This window comes from Mustela erminea, chromosome 9, assembly GCF_009829155.1.
Source record: "Mustela erminea isolate mMusErm1 chromosome 9, mMusErm1.Pri, whole genome shotgun sequence".
Taxonomy (NCBI): Eukaryota; Metazoa; Chordata; class Mammalia; order Carnivora; family Mustelidae; genus Mustela; species Mustela erminea.
Window position 1 is genome coordinate 86,202,477 of NC_045622.1, and position 16,573 is coordinate 86,219,049.

At 47.2% G+C, this 16,573-nt stretch overlaps 1 protein-coding gene across 2 annotated transcripts in view; it reads left to right on the plus strand.

Annotated features, from left to right (window-relative positions):
* The first annotated feature begins 12,521 nt into the window (after positions 1 to 12,521).
* EHF (ETS homologous factor) overlaps positions 12,522 to 16,573 on the plus strand; it is a 41,589-nt gene continuing 37,537 nt past the window's right edge. Inside the window, exon 1 of one of the 2 annotated variants that reach the window (XM_032357213.1) lies at positions 12,522 to 12,698. The gene's annotated coding sequence lies outside the window, so the exon portion shown is untranslated. The remainder of the gene's footprint in view (positions 12,699 to 16,573) is intronic. The other variant, XM_032357212.1, reaches the window with a different exon arrangement.

Below are 16,573 nucleotides of genomic sequence, written 5' to 3' on the forward strand. Positions count from 1 at the left end.
CAAGTCACTTGGTCAGAATCACACAGCTGAAAATAGCAGCTCCGGAACCAAACTTATGTCTGTCAGACTTAACAACCAAAATGCCTGGTAGAGCCTCTATTTCGGTGTGGCGGGGCTCACTTGGCGGGATGGGGGATGCTGTCCCAGATTGCCCGATATGATAGCGGCAGGTTTTCATTTTCTATTTTGAAAAAGGATCTATTTCTGCCCGGTGGTAGGGCCGCATGAAGAACCACGACTTCCGTTTTTCAACCACATGGCTGGTTTTTGTGTATTTGACAATTCTGTCACACTCCCAAAGTGCGATCCCAGCCATCCTCCCACACTTTCTGAGAATATTGGGTGAAGTTGTGTGGGGGGGGGGTGGGGAGGGGTGGTTGGCATTGGATTCTTTGGCACCAACTTCCAGGGGAAGAGAGGCAAGAGGGTTGTGTGGTGTACTGGTCAGGATGGGGGAGGATTCACTTTTAAAACTCCAGTGGGGTCTACAGTGGCCAGGTAGAGCCCTTGGCCTTCATGGTGCCTCTCCTGACTCTAATTAGCTAATTAGCTCTGCCACAGGCTGCTGCCTGGCCTTCCTCTACAGTGAGGAGCTCATCCCTGAGATGCAGGTCCTTTGGGATTCCTGTCACTCCCGGGCTCAGATGTACCTACCGGGACTGAGGAGTCAGTGCCTCACTGCCACTGGGGAGGGTGATGCAGTTGGGAAAGAGCGAGGTGCTCCCACGGCAAGGGTGCTCCAGTGGCGAACCCCTCTCTTCTGTCTCGGCACTTGTCAGGAGGCAGGGCTGAGAACTTGGGGAAGAAGGACGTGACCACAGGGGGCCTGTGAGTGGGGCACGTTCACATGGGTCACTTCATGGAAAGCCATGGGGTAGGTACATGCTACAAGAGATAGGATGTGGGGGCGAGGAGGGAAAGCGGGAGAGAGGGCAAGGGTCTTGGATGGCCTGCCTTTCAGACCCAGGCTGGTTCGTTTACTCCATGTTGACTTTGGCTCCATTTCCTAAATTCTCTGAGCTTCGATTTCCTCAACTGTAAACGGAGATTAAAACAGTGACTGCATGGAGCACTGGGTGTGATGAAAAAATAATGAATACTATTATGCTGAAAATAAATAAAAAACAAATTAAAAACAAAACAAACAAAAAAACAAAAAAAAAACACAGTGACTGCCTCAAAGCGTTTTTGGGAGGAGTTGAGGTTAAGATGCCAGTATCGTGCTTCACATGGTGTGAATTCTCCATGAGGGATGATGTTATTGCTGATAATCCAAGGGCAAAGTTCACACCCACTCTGCAGATGGGAAAACTGAGACTCAAGTTGTCCCAGGTGGCATAGCTACTAAGTGGTAGAGTTAGGATGAAAACTGTCTGTGTCTGGAGTGCCTGGGTGGCACAGTGGGTTAAGGGTCTGACTCTTGGTTTTGGCTCAGGTCATGATCTCTGGGTCCTGAGATCGCACCCTGGGTCAGATTCCACGCTCAGCAGGGAATCTGCTTCTCCCCCTCTCCTGCTGCTATTCCCCATGCTCTCACATGCGCTCGTGCTCTCTCGCTCTCTCTCAAATAAATGAATAAATCTTTCAGGAAAAAAAAAACAAACCCTGTCTGTTTCTAAGTCAGGAATCCTTTCCCCTATGATGGACAGTCTTCAGGAATGCGTCTCTGTATTAGACCATTGAGGACTGAAAAACAACCCATTCAATTTGACTTTCATTGGTGTGAGTTGGTCCTGTGTTCTCTCCTCAGTCTGAAGCCAGGAGCAACGTAATGAGATTATGGAAATATTTATTCAGGGTTCTAGGAAGCCCAGCAGGGTTTAGGGCAAGCCATCCCCCAGCAAGCAAGGGCTCACCTGCTACCTCCCCTTCTCTCCAAGGCTGATGAGATTGCTTGGTGCCTTGTTTCCTTCTCTGTGCTGGTGGAGATCAAGTGTCCACTCCTGCTGAGGCACAGCAAGAGGATGTTTCCTATATACGGGCAGGTGGCGGCGAGGGATCTAGGTTCCAAGGTCCGACAGGCTTGGTTTCTGTCTGTCCTTTCCAGCAGTGTGACCTTGGGCCAGCTACTAAATATCTCTCAGCTCCAGCTTCCTCATCCTTAACATAGGGGATTATAACGCTACCTTGAGGATTAAGTGAGAAATCGCATGGAAATAAAGTGTTTCGTATCTGGCACGTAATAAGTGCTTAAGAAAAAGAATAAGGCAGCGCTGAGTGGATTGTGGGTTTGGTTTACAGTCTTTGCCAGCAAGTCTCTTGTTTCCTGCTCAATCAGGGACCCTGGTGAGATGCTATCTGTTTTGGCCACAAGGTCCCACTGGCTCATAATTCCTTTGGTTGAACTGCAGCGATCCTTTTTTACACAACTCCCAGTCCTCCTGCAAAGGTATTCATGGCAGCACTTTATGGTGCACTGGTGGCTCCCTAGACCTCTTACATCACCTCTTTAATTCCTGTGGCAGATCTGGGGGTGGTATCTCCATTTGCAGCTGAGAAAATAGGGACTCAGAGATGGTGAGTAACTGCCCAAGGTCACACAGCCATTAGAGAAGAGCAGAATGTCTGTGTAACATTCAGCTAGGCTTTCCTGGGCTCACAGAGTTTCCTGCTAAACCCAGGGGAAGTCTAGGATGAGTGGGTTACTCTACCTGCAGCCTCCCTGCCGAGGCTTGGCCGTGGTTCTGGAAAAGAGATGGGGGTGAGACAGAGGACAAGAGGGAGATGCAGGGAGAGAACAAGAGGAGCAACTTCGCACTGTTTCTGGAAGGATGTCCAGGGCTTTTCCTGCTCCCGACAGGATTCTTGGGGGGGAGGTCCTCCTTTTCAGTAGTTGCTAAATAACTTTGCACAGAGAGGCTCAAGATCCCCATAGGGTCATCAATTCAACTATCTTGGGTGTGTCACATGCCCCAGGATGTTGGGAAGCTCTAAGGAGATACACAGAGGGAACAGTTTCTAAACCACCACACATCCACAGGGTGTGGGGGTTATATCACTGCTTCTAGAATGCTGAGCCCCAGGTCTGGAGTTTCAACCTCTGGGAATGGCCAATTCAAAGTCCTGCTGCTCGAGAGGGAGTCAGGTTCAGTCTTTCTGGGGATAGGACAGTGAAAACCCTGTCTGTCTGCGTAAGGCATGTTGGCTGGGGGAGGGGAAAAGCAGAACCCTAAAGTGGCCCCGCAGAACAGAATAGGGAACGTGCTGACATCTTGCTTCATCAGATTCTACATTCTGGGATGGCAGGAGTTGTACCTTTTTTCCCCTCCTACGGCTGCGTCCCCATTGCCAGCCCAGAACTTGGCCCATGGGAGAACCTCAGTAAACTTTAGCTCACTGTTGGCTGTTGAGTGGTCCCAAGTACAGCTCTTCTTTGATGCACAGTGGGATTACATCCTGATAAACCCATGTAAATTGAAAAATGATGAAGTCCGTAATGCGCTTCGTAAGCCTGACCTACCAAACCTCCTAACTTAGCCTAGCCCACCTTCAGTGTTCTCAGAGCACTTACATTAGCCCACGTCGGGTAATATCCTCTAACACAAAGCCTATTTTATAATAAAGTGTGGAATATTTCATGTAATTTCTTGACTACCGTACTGGGAGTGAGAGACAGAATTGTTGGGTGGGCACACGAGTGTTTTGGGTGTATTGGTTGTGGACTCCTGGGGTCATGGGGCTGATGGGGTGGCTGCCCCACCCAGCATCACGAGACAGGATTGGACCACGTATCATTAACCAGGGAAAAGATCCGAATTCAGAATCTGAAGTATGGTTTCTATTCAATGTGGATTACTTTTGTCCCACCACGAAGTTGAAAAATTATTTGACCCAACCATGGTAAGTTGGGGCCATCCGTACAAACGAACTGTTCTGGGTGATTTCAACTTCGATGAAGCAGTTGTAGGAGACCGAAGGGAGGAAACGGGATGCGTCCCACCCGGCAAAGATGGGGACGGGATGGGGCCAGGGGTGGGACATGCTGGAAGCTGACGAGCTCGGGACGCATGCGCAGGAGTGGTGGGAGGCCACTGCGCCTGGGAGGCACCCAGTGAGGTGCAGCTGGGGGCCCGCGGACTTCAGGCATCGGTGGGGACCAAGTAGGGGAGGGCAGGTAAGTGGCTTGCCCTCAGGGAGTTAGAACTGTGCATCTTGAAGCCACTATTTTCCCAATTTCCATCTTATATTTTCTGACACTATTTTTGCCATGTCTGTGTACTTCCCTATTTATTCACTTCATAGTTTTCACATTGACTTACGTGGACCCCCTTTATGCTTTACTAAATTTGACTTCACGTCGAAAACACAGAACTGTTAAAAAAATAAAAATTATGATTTGCACTGAAAGTCATCTCTCGCTTACTACCCTCTGTAAGGTAGACTTCTCTCTGAGAAACCAGGGAGTGGAGAGGTGGCAAAGGTTGCTGACTGAGGGAAGGATCTAGTGGCTTTCTGAGAAGGCGGCAGACATGAAGAATGGGCATGAAACTCTGGTACAGTTGTGACAAAAATGGTAAGAAATATTACCAGGGTGAGTTTGTGGGGGCATTTCCCAGTCTGTCTGCGGGCATCAGGATAAAACACGCAGCTGTCTCTTTCCTTCTTGGTCTCCCTACACCCTTTTTCCTAGCAGCTCAGCCCTAAGACCTAACGTTGGCTGCCGGGAGCTCTGGAGAATGACGCCTGCGGTTAGGGGAATGGCGCACTCTCAGTGAGGCCGTGGGCCGTGTAGTGATCCGTGGTGGGTCTGGAAGTCTCTTGACTATATCCACACTGGCATGGACTTGTCTTACCTGGTTGTTCAAAGAATCTTACCCGCAGCCAAGGCTTGCAGAGCATTGACCCATCCCCTAACCAGCCCATTTTCCCTAGCTGGGCGTTCAGCTTCCAAGTTAAGGTGACCTGCCAAGCTGGAAAGAAAAGACATCAGCAAAAATCAGACATTTGCCAAGGGTACCCCCCCTCCACCTCAACCCCACACAATTGTGAGATCTGGGGTTGGAGTCCCTGAGGCTTTCTGCTCTGGTGGCTTTGCAACAGCAACGTGGAGACCCACAAACTGGTGAGTTTGAGGACGGTGAGCCTTGGGCAGACCTTGAAGTCCTTTGGAAAAAGTCCATCAATACCGAATTTGCTGTTACTGAGAACCTCCCCAGGAAGATGACCGTGACTTTCTCACACAGTCATCTTGTCAGAGGTTTTTCCTGCCCCTCACCCTCTGTGTCCCCTTCCTTCTAGCACAATAGAACTCGATGGCATCCATGTTTTCCACTGTAAGGAAGTGGATAGACTGTGGCTGGTCCCTTTTAAAGTAGGGCTGCCCCCCGCCCCCCGCCCACTGACAGAGAAGTTTTCAGATGAACCAACAGTACAGATTTTGGGTTAAGTTTGTAGAGAAGGAGTTCCTCATTTCAGTTTTACTGTACACCCACCTACACAATATTTTTTGATTCTCAGAATTTCGGAGCCATTAACCTCAAACCTTAAATCGAGATTCTCATAAAACTTTCCTGGGGCACTGTCATAAAAGAAACTAGGTCTCAAAATATGACTGTGTGGTACACTATCCTTGTCCAGGAAGACAGACTGAGTAATTTCAAACCCTGGACTCACATGTAGTTGCTAAGAATGGGGGTGAGGGAGAGAGGGGAGAAAAATCATAGACATGCCATGATACACGAGGGAAAATTTCATCTGGACTTCCCCCAAAAATGGGATAATTATTCAGAAATAATTCTGAGGGCTTCTTTCTTGACATTCCACCAGTGTGCAGGTGCACATGTTTTGAATGGACTGAATGGATAATTTATTTATGCAAATGAGTTTTTTGCACAGTCCCAATGGATGTGCTTGTCAACTCCCAGATACTGTTTCCAGGAGGTGTCTAGATGCATTCTTTCCAGAGGCATGAGCAGACCCAGAATTCCTAATTTTTTTTTAAGATTTTATTTATTTATTTGACTGACAGTAGATCATAAGCAGGCAGAGAGGCAGGCAGAGAGAGAGAGGAAAGGAAGCAGGCTCCCCGCCAAGCAGAGACCCCGATGTGGGGCTCGATCCCAGGACCCTGGGATCATGACCTGAGCCAAAGGCAGAGGCTTTAACCCACTGACACCCAGGCTCTCCGCCTAATTTCTATCTGGAATGCATTTAGGGGCAGAATCTGATTAATTAGCATTTAATATTGCCTTGACTCACTCTCAACTGCTTATGGAGAACGGGGATGGAAGAAAACTAGGAATTGATAGCAATTCGTACCCTCGACTAGATTCCACTCAAGCTTCATAATAATGGCTTCATCACTGCACTGACTCTTTGATCTACACCTCTGCTATTTCTGGACCAAGATGCCTACGGGCTTCTCACTGTGGTATTTAGCCTGCCTAGTGCTATTAAGCCTGGTGGGTGGCACAGTGACCTTTGTGTCAAAAGAGTCTCATGATTTCCCAGGCGAGACCAAGTCACAGCTTTTCCAATGGGTTTCCCCTCTACTCTTACTCTGAGCATTTAGCTTTTTACGTATTTGGTACTGAAGGGCAGGGGCTGAGAACTTTCATAATAGGATCCAGACCTGTTTATTTCATACTTCTCTCATTTCAACTTTACCATCTCCTTCTTCCAAGAAACATTCACATTTCCAATTGCCTTCCAGAATGGAGCTTGGTTTTCCCTGCCTCAGTAAGTTATTATAGTCCAAATTTCAACAAGCTGTTAAGCTTCTCTTTTTTGGTAGAGGGTTGTGGTTTGGAGATCTCGTTTTGGAATGACACTGACTGTGGTCTGAGCTCTAGCCATTAGCTTTACTGTGTGACCTTGGTCAAATTACTTCTCAGCCTTATGAGGCTTAATTTCCTCATCTGCGAAGTAAGACTGGTAATAGCACCTTTCTGATGGAATTTTATGAGGATTCAATGAGCAGATGCAAATTAAATTCTTGGTCTAGTGACCAGGACATGGTTAAAACTTCATAAATGTGAGTAGTTATTATCACTCGCTGTTCTTATGACTTTTCCATCTTCAACCCCCTTTTCCTCTTTTGTCTTTTGAAACATGGAGAATTAGTTTGCTGGTCACTGTACACAGCCTCATGTATCATTAAGGGGATCACTGAAGACTGAAGGTTCCTACTTAGAGGAGACAGTACACATTTCCTGAGAGCCCACTGAGTCCCAGGCACTCTGCTAATGCTTTACACAATTTCTCACTTAACTCCCTACAGTTCCCCCAGAAGTCAAGATTCCCAAAGAACATCTAGGGAAACTGAGACCTAAAGTTTAAGTAGATGTGACAAGGTTGTTCTGACTCCAAAATCCATTTCCTCTCCTGAGAAAGCTGAGCCATGTTGGTTTTTAGGGTGAGAGAATAGGTTCCGAGCACCAGCCTTCCAAAATGATGGGTTCTCCCAAATCATTAGGCATCTAGGCAGTGATTTCACACATTTTCTCCTTGGGTCTGAGAGTCCGCTGTCTCTCATCGTCCCTGGGTAAAAGAGACCAAGCAGGGAGACCTTCACCCAAGGTCAGGTCCATTAAAATATCCTTTTAGATGATAGGAACCCAGTCTTCTGGTTTATCATGAATGGAATAATATGGGAGCCCACAAAATATAAATAGATCGTGATGAACAAAAAATTTCTTATTGTCTCTGCTGTCACCGACCCCTGCAGGTGTCACTCTGGTAGGCGTGGAGAGAGCCTCTGGAGTTGTGAAGGTGATTCTGAGGCTCCGTCGGCTTAGAGCAAGGAACAGAGTCAGAAGGACCATCTAGCAGAGAGCTGTGTGCTGCCGGGGGAAGCCAGGAAGGGCAATAGATTAGGGGAGAGGCCAGCTGTGTCCCCTCATTCACACACAGCGGCATCTCTTCATTCTGTTTTCTGTCTGGGGGTTCCGTGAGAGTGGCACACAGGATTCTTATGCTAAAACAATATAAAACATCTGCTATAATTATAAGAAACCTCCCCCCCCCCAAAAAAAAGAAAATACTGGCTACAAGCAGGTTGCCTGGAAGTGGCCAACTTTTGCCTCGTCTCCCCTCCTGCTCTGAGAATGAGAAATGTGCCTTCTCGAAGTCGCTGACGGGCATACTGTTTCAATACTCAAAGCTGTTGGGTTGGAGAACGGAAGTGCTTATCTCAGCAGTGGAGTTGGCACTGAGCGTAGAGCTGTTCGCGAGGAAAGATAAGGTAAGAAAGAGCAGGATACCTCGCAGGTGAAGGAACAGAGCAGGGTGATTTAAGTCAGGCAAGAATGGGTATGTTGAGAATAATTAAATATGAAGGGGGAGTTCTGAAAACTCTAGTCTGTGCTTGGTTGAGACTGGCGATTTACTCCGTGGCCCGAAGGGGAGCTATGTGTGTGTGTGGGTGTGCATACATGCCGGTGGGAAATGGGTCATCCTTTCCAGACAGGATAAGCCACCCTGTCCCTCTCTAGCACTAGGGTTGTCCCCCACCTCAGAGGCTCATGGTATGTGCCATTGGTGGAAGATTTGCTCAGCTTGTAGGCACAGAAGTGATGGCAAAAGGCATGATCAGAGAGGTGCCATGCAAATCTGTTAGGACAACTGTCAGTGTCAGATCTCCTAGACAGAACCTTCTCCTCGGGGCATTCGAAGATTCCTGGGAATCTAATCTAAGTCAAAATGTAAGGATTTGGGGAACATGGCTTTTAGAGGGGAGTAAGCTAAGAGGCAAGATGTTATTTATGAATCCTAGTTCTTTATTTGACTTTAGCCAGCATAATTGGTGATCATGTTCTGCTCTATGTAACCTTCCTTCCATCATAGACAGAACTTCTCATTGCTGTCTGTCCTACAGTGATGTTCTCATGTGGCTCTCACTACACAGTTGTCAGGTTCTACCCTGGAGGCAACTCCATGTCATGAAGAGGGGATGATAGAAATATACACAAACACACACTTGCCTTCAAAAATAAATATAGGGCCTCTAGTTAAAAGGTGCTTTCTAAAGTAAGTAAGCATCTTCTTTCTCGCAAAGCAAGCACGGAACTCTCATTATTGTAACCACAGCCTGTGTTGGTATTAAAATTCAGACCCCTTAGGGCTTTATACTTGGCTTGGAGAGATTCTTTATCTTGGCCTTGTTTTAGGAAGTAAGGTCTCCTGGGGTTCTTTGGTTCTATGTCTACTAGAAAAGGGGAGTCTCCTAGTAGACAACCCAACTGAACTCAGGGTCCCGGGCTATTGCCCACTGCCTGGTCTGGTGTGCTCTACCTTTCTTTTCTTCTGTGGGAACCAGCATCAGGACCTGATTCGAGTGTCTTTGTGCAGATCTGGGACAGGGAGATGGGGCCTTGGGTCTGCAGGGAAGACCAGGAAGATTAACTGGGTTTGTAGAGCTGGTTCTCGATCCCAGTATTATCTGGATCTTGACCTGAGAGCAACCTACATTTTCTTCCTCTCTTTTAAGATTTCCCATCTGTAAAGCTCGGGCAGTCGGCTCTGTCTCAGCGCTCTGTTCACATTCCTGTGTCTTTTTCAATCTCTCCTCGCGCCACCACCCCCCACCCCAGTCCTGGGAGCACAGAATGGAAGGCATCTGTGTTAGGATTGGAGGTCTGACATGATAATGAGAACCTTGCCTGATTCCTCCTCAAGAAGGTTATGACTTTTAGGAAACAAAGGACGTATCTGTGTAAAGGCTCTGGTGCACTTGATGTTTTTGTGGTTACACTTGTAAATTTCATATCCAGGAGAGACTTGCTCCATATCCAGGAGAGACAAGCTTCTTGTTGCAAGCTTGTTGCAAGCTTCTTGCAACAGAAGCTCTCAGCCCTAAATCCAACTTGTAGCATTTTCAGTGAAAAATCAGGACTTCCACCCATTTTTTTCTCTATCGATCTATCTATTGATCTATCATCTATCAGTCAATCATCTAATTTGATGCAAGTGCTTTCTTGTTGAAACTGACCATAGGTAGGGTGAAAGACCTTATACTCTGAAGAAATTTCTCTATGGATTTAACATGCCAAAAAAAAAAAAAAATCCAGGTTGGGTGTTTTTTGGGTGGGGGGAGGGAGAGAGGAAGTATTGTTTTTGTCCTTCTTCTAGAAGGTTCAGCTAAGATCCAGGTAAAGAAAAGAACCAATACTTGACAAGAACCCAGTACTAGATACATCGCTAGGTACTTTATATACATGAAGACTCCACAAATAGAATAGCTGGTGAGTATGAGGTAACATCTTTCCATCCCCTTCCACTGCCACCATCCCCAAATGGCTCTTCTGGGGACTGCCTTATGGGAGTAGTCCTTTGATGGAAAATAGCAGAAGAAGAGTGAATAAAGGAATGCAGATGTACTGGGAACTCTTCAGCTAGGAATGAAAGGGAATGTATATTTTAAGTGGTTGGGCCTGGAACAGTGAGCCACACCACTTTTGGGATTGTCTTTAAAGTGTACCCTCTTGACCACACAGCCCCTCGCTGCCACCTGCTCCACCGTGGTCTCAGGTTCATCTCAGGCAAAATCGTAAAGAAGGCCAAGTTCACTTCTTGGAATCACACTGGCACTAATAACAGCCCATAGCACCCTGCCCCCAACACACACACACACACACACACACACACACACCCTTACACACATGTGCACGTGCGTGCACACACGCACACACACGCGCTCGCTCAAGTACTCCCCTGTGGGTGGAGGTGCTCCTTGAGATTGCTCTTGATTCATCTCTCAAGCTAAACATCACCAGTCTGTTCCCTCAGGGCTCTGCTCTCAGATCTGGAGCTGATAGACTAATTGGGGCTAATGTGATAATGCGCAGTAATGACATTTACTGTTTTTATCAGACATTTGCATTTTAACAGGGCCCTTGGGAAACACACAGGTGGACAACAGGGGAGGGTGGAGATGTTTGGTGGAGGCTAGGAGGCAAAGGGGCTTTTCAGGGCTGCCTAAATTGCACTCCCCAAACCGTCCAAACATCCGAGACCTGCCTGAGTTCCAAGACCCTCCCCAATGCACCCCTGCTCTCCCATCAAGTTTTTCACACATTCCCAAACCTCTGCATTCAGATTACATAAAGTAGGAACACAGGCAAGGAGGGAACGTTGCTTCCCCTCACCATTCCACCTGAATAGCACAGACACTTACTTCTTGTTCTATTCAGTCTTTGCCCACATACACACTTTCTTTTTTATATAAGGAACTTCTTGGTTTTGATCACAAAATCTTTGTTTCTTTGCCAAAACTCAATTTCCCTTTTCTTTCCCACAAAGGGGAGTTCTGATGAGTTAAAGATGTCTGCATGGACCTTTGGCTCATATCAGGCCAGTGTCCAGGAAGACCCAACAGAGAAAGTTAATGGTTAGGGGGTGGTATTTTTCCTCGCCAGCAGCCATCACTCACCTACGGGGCGGGAATGCATTTGTGACCCAGTGAAGCAGGCCCTTGGCCCAGGGGAATGGCAGTTGCCAGGGCACTTGAAATTCATGGATCCTCTCCAGGATACCCCCGTGTAGAGACTGGGGCTGTATAGTTCTTGTCCACACTGTTTTCTTTTCTTTAAAGATTTTTTTTTTAAATTTATTAATTTGATAGAGATCACAAGTAGGTAGAGAGGCAGGCAGAAAGAGAGAGGGGGAAATAGGCTCCCCACTGAGCAGAGAGCCTGATGCAGGGCTCCATCCCAGGACCCTGGGATCATGACCTGAGCCGAAGGCAGAGGCTTTAACCCACTGAACCACCCAGGCGCCCCATTGTCCACACTGTTTTGTTTTATTTCCAGTTTCAGCTCTTTTTCTCTCTAGTTCCTTCCTATAGGGAGTGTCAATGTAAAAAAAAACATATTAAGTGTCAAGAAGGGATAAAGAAGCTGGGTGATCCTCCAGCTGGATCGTCAGCCCTTGAGGGTTGACTGTTCCGCCTGAATAGCTCAGAGTGGACCCTTCCTCTCAGGACTCTTTCTTCAGATTTCCCAAAGCTCTTATCTGGAGCTGGGGTGGGGGGGGCCTGACTTTTCCAAGTCCATCGACATTGCCAAGTGTCTCTGTCAAAGACGTCATCATGGCGCCTGGGGAGAGCCCCATCAGACCCTGATACCTGCACAGCCAGGACACAGGTCTTAATACCAAAGCAGAGTTGACTAAATACAGATTAGTACACGAGACAGGTGTTTAAGAGGGCCCCCACTCCCCAGTACCATCATATATATCCTCCATGTTTGAACCTCTGCTTAGTTTGCTTCTACGTGTCTTGGGGGAGATGGTGTCTTCGGGGGGCTAGCACGGCGCTTTTCACCCGAAACAGTCTCTAAGCTGAAAAGAACAGTCACCACCAAATCAATTCCTCATCCATTAACAGGTCGTCTCTCTGTTCTTGAGACACAGGCATAACCTGGTTAGACCTGTTTTGTTTGAACACTAACGTGTGAGTTGGCCAAATGCAAATGAGCCAATGTTTGTAATCCTTTATTTTATTTTTTTAAAGAGCCCAGCAGCCAATCAGAAGAGGGGGAAGTGACTTAGGGAATTCCCGGTTGGTGGCTTATTGCTTAACATCCTACAAAATGATTTAAAATTATTGTCATATGCATTTATCTTCACTCTGATGAGGGCTCAGACGTGATAACACCCGTGGTTCCCTGTCCCCGTGGGAGCTGGCGTGCGTGCTGCCTGCTGCCTCCCCTCCATTAGCCACAGCTATTGGATTTCCCACCCAGAATCTTTAGGTAAATGAGGTAAGTCTTTTATTTTTAAACCTTCTTTGGAACCTGGAATTCAAACACCTGAGTGGAAAGGGCAGCCTGCCTTGAATCAGATGAAAATAAAACAGGCTCCCGGAGGCAGCTGGCAGGAAGTGCAGCTCGCCTCACCTGTGCTTACTTCACTGGGGCCGGTTGGAGTCTTATTTTGGGAGGCAGCTGGGCTTCTTCGGATATTATCTGTGAATATGCTGCATTGAGTCTGGACTTCCAACCACCACAAATTTAAAGAGCTCCCTGGTTTCCCTCTCTCTGCGTGGCAAAGCCGTGTCCCTGGGTTGAGTTCTGAAACAGACAGGGACAGGTGACTGTGCGATAACTCAGTGAAACACGGGGTTGGCTGAATAGCCATTGGGGCTCAGAGCACATGTTCTCACTTTCTAGAGACGTCTTCTCTTGGTAGTTTTTCTGACTCATCGGTCAGAGAGAAAGGCAGATTTGTCTTTGGTGTAATCTGTTGTTGGAAAATGGCTGGAAACGGGTGGTGGCGTAGGCACTCACACTGGAAAAAGTGGTCAGGCAGCCCAAGGAGGCGAGGACCCTGGGGAGAGCGGAACACTTAAAAATGGCTCTTTCCAGAAAAAATGACAAAGGATTTTGCCACAACGCAAGGGGACAGACTAACCCTTCGTTTGTGCCATCATGGGCTACTAAGACTGGACAGGCGGACGTGCGTCAGCAGCACCAAATGCCTTCCAAAACAGGGACTCTTTTCATTTGTTTGACCACCAAAGGGAAGCGTCGTTGGTCTCAATGAGGGTAGAACTGGGAACAGTGTGGACTTACCTTGGGAGTAAATAACAACATCGAGTCAGGAAAGTAACATTTTCACTGCCTGCCTTTGAGTTTTGTGGAAGGTTGTGTCTTTCTAAGATGAACTGGAAGACCCCGTGCGTCTATGTTCACAGGTGTCTCTGCTAGTCATCTGCGCTGACCTTAGTCACAGGGAGAAAGTGGGGGATTTTGGATTGAGAACTTTCCGATGGGAGGACTAATTCAGGAATTGGTTCTGCAGGCATGGGTGTGAAGACGTCTTCAGATAGAGACTTTCAGTGTGTAAAAGGGTAGACAAGAACCGTAAGTGGCCACACATTAACGCCATTGAGGTCAAGGGACGTGTTGATTTCCAGGGAGGATGAGGTCATTAGGAAGCACTTCATGGGTAAGATGTCCCACCAGAAAAAGGCTCTTCAGAGATTTCAAGAGTAATTTTAGCAGCTGTATTTGAAGTTGACAGAAGGCTTCACTTGTCCTCTTTTGGAGATGAAGCATTCTGAGACTATGAAATAAGTCATCCATTCTGTGTTCTTATAATCCAGCGTGGCGTAAGACCGTCATTTCTACAGCAACTGCTGATGACTGGTGTGGATGGATGTGAAAAACCATGGGAACCTGAAATGAGGGTCCCTGGGAAGTCTGTGATCACAACGGAAAAAATAACAAATATAATGGAGACAATCCTTCTTCATGTTTTTGAAGTATTTTATAGAAGTGTTTTAAAAGAAAATAACTTGGAGGGCATGACTGTTGTAGGTTCTCTTGCATTGCTGTTCAGGATGGCGGCATTAGGCCCCTTCTAGAATGACTGTGGGCAGAGCAAGGAATTTGATTCAGGCCTTGTATGTATGGAAGATTGCAAATTCAATTCTATTTGTCCTTTCGTGTTAGAAAGCATCTGTTTGTTAAATTCAAACAACAGGTTTTTGATAGTTTTGCTCCATTTTTTAATATATTGTAAGCTCCCCCAAATGGAAATGTCTTGGATCTTTCTAGACCTCTGAGAAGCCCTACATTCACACTTAATGGTTCCATGCCCTTTCGGCTCCCATTAAATTACCTTTCAATATCTTTTTGACCCTTGAGACGCTGAGACAAAAAGGAAATTGAGAGGTTAAAATATTTACTCAACTGTATTCAATTAGCTAATTGGAAAGTGGAAGAAACTCAGATTGGGTCCCAGGTCAGAATGTGAGTGCTTTGGGTCAAAGTTCACTTCTAGGAAGTAGAATTTAGCTTTCTGGACTCTTGTAATGTTTTATATTCTTCTCATTCTCCCTCTGCTCCACAAATTATGGAATTTTAGCCCTGGGCTGTATCCTTTAGACTGCCTCTGCTCGATGCCAAAGCATCAGACACAGACAGAAAAGGTTAAACAAATCATTTGGAAGCCCTCCATTCTGTTCCTCTTTCTCCAGGTGAAGGCCTCTCTACCCCCTTTCCAACAGATGTGATTTTCAGAGAACCCTGAGCGGTGGGGTGGGGGGGATACCAAGAAAATCATGGCAGAACCGGCTAACACATTTGAGGAGTAACGCCACGGTTGTAGGAAACCAAATGTGAACTTGGAACTTGATATCAGTGACACCTTTTGGTGGCTCTTTCAGCCCATTTCCCTAGTTTGAGATCTCTTTCTGGTAAAACTGAAGTGATAGTCATTCCTGCTTGGGTAGGGCTCCGGTCAGGAGGCATGGAGTCCACTGTGGGCTCTGTGTTTAGAGACTGCGTGTTGCCACCCTGGTTTGTTACCAGGTAACTGATGCTGCGTCGAGGCTTTCAGCTTGAGTAAACTGAGTCTGAGGTAGGGAGTTGCCCTCCGAAGACAGAGGGAGGACGTCAGGCACAATCTTGCCAGTGTTGTCTTGAATCTGTTGCCGAACAAGGGAAGAGATGAGGACGATAATAAATTTTATTTAGTGTTTTCTTGTCTTATTTTTAGTAATATGATTTTAAATAATATGATCTGTTTTAAGATGCAGGTGACTGGGCTCTCGCTAGACATAGGTGACTATCATGTTTGCTTCGTTTGACGGGATTTTAAAAGACCAACTTACTGGGGTGTGCAGGGAACAAATAATGCAGTGGAGATATTGGCTCCCACAGCAGCTGATATTAGGGTGAGACGTATGTTCAAGCCAAATGGCATTAATGTCAGATGCTGAGAGGTGCTAGAGTAGAAATTTTCATGGATCCCTCAGAGTTATTTGATATAAAATGTATCGGGCTGCAGAGGGGAAGGAAAAAAAAAAAGGATATTTCTTCAAGAATCTTCCCCCAAAGAATTTCAGACTTTTGGAATGATGGGAGTGGAGTGTGCATAAGGCAGTCCACCAGACTGCCAGTCAGGAGACCTGCCAGTCAGGAGACCTGGTTTTCTAGTCCTGGCAAAGCTGGGTGCCCAGGGCAGCACACCCCACCTCTCTGGGCTTTAGTTCCTTCGTCCAGACAAAGGCATTTGAACCTGATTATTTTTAAGATCTGTTTCCACCTTCAGATACTGATGCTGGGAGAAGGCAGGTAAGCCTAGCAGTCAGCAGGTGTTGCTTGAGTCTGCAGCAGCTGAGAAGGGCTGGGGGATACCCTGGTAAGGATGATACAGGCAAGAAGGTCAGTGGGAGCCCTTCCTTAAGGTCTTTGGAACTTGGCTGAAGGGATCTCCCTGGGGGAGGTACGAAGCCCAGATTCCTGGAGTCTTCATTAAGGGTGTCAGCGTCTGCTTGCGTGACAACGTCTCATCTCTATCAGTGTGCCTCGGGCATCCGAGGTGGGTGGGGGTGTGCAAGTGGACCAAAGCACGTGGCCACGAGGCGCTCTGATGCTGTCTTCTGTAGGACACCAGAGTAGCCCGCTGAAAACATTCGGGCACCCAGAGGAGCCCACTCCATTTGTGGGGTGCTGATCAGCTTGCTTGACTGGCTGCCCAGCGATGATCAGCCAGAGATGGACTCCCATCTCCTAGAGGGGAGCCGAGACGCAAGCAGAAGGAGAGCATGGCTCGCCCAGCTGCTGGACAGCCCCCCTGGAGACTTGGTGTTCTCAGAGGGCCTCAGCCTGAATCTGAAGTAACCAGACCT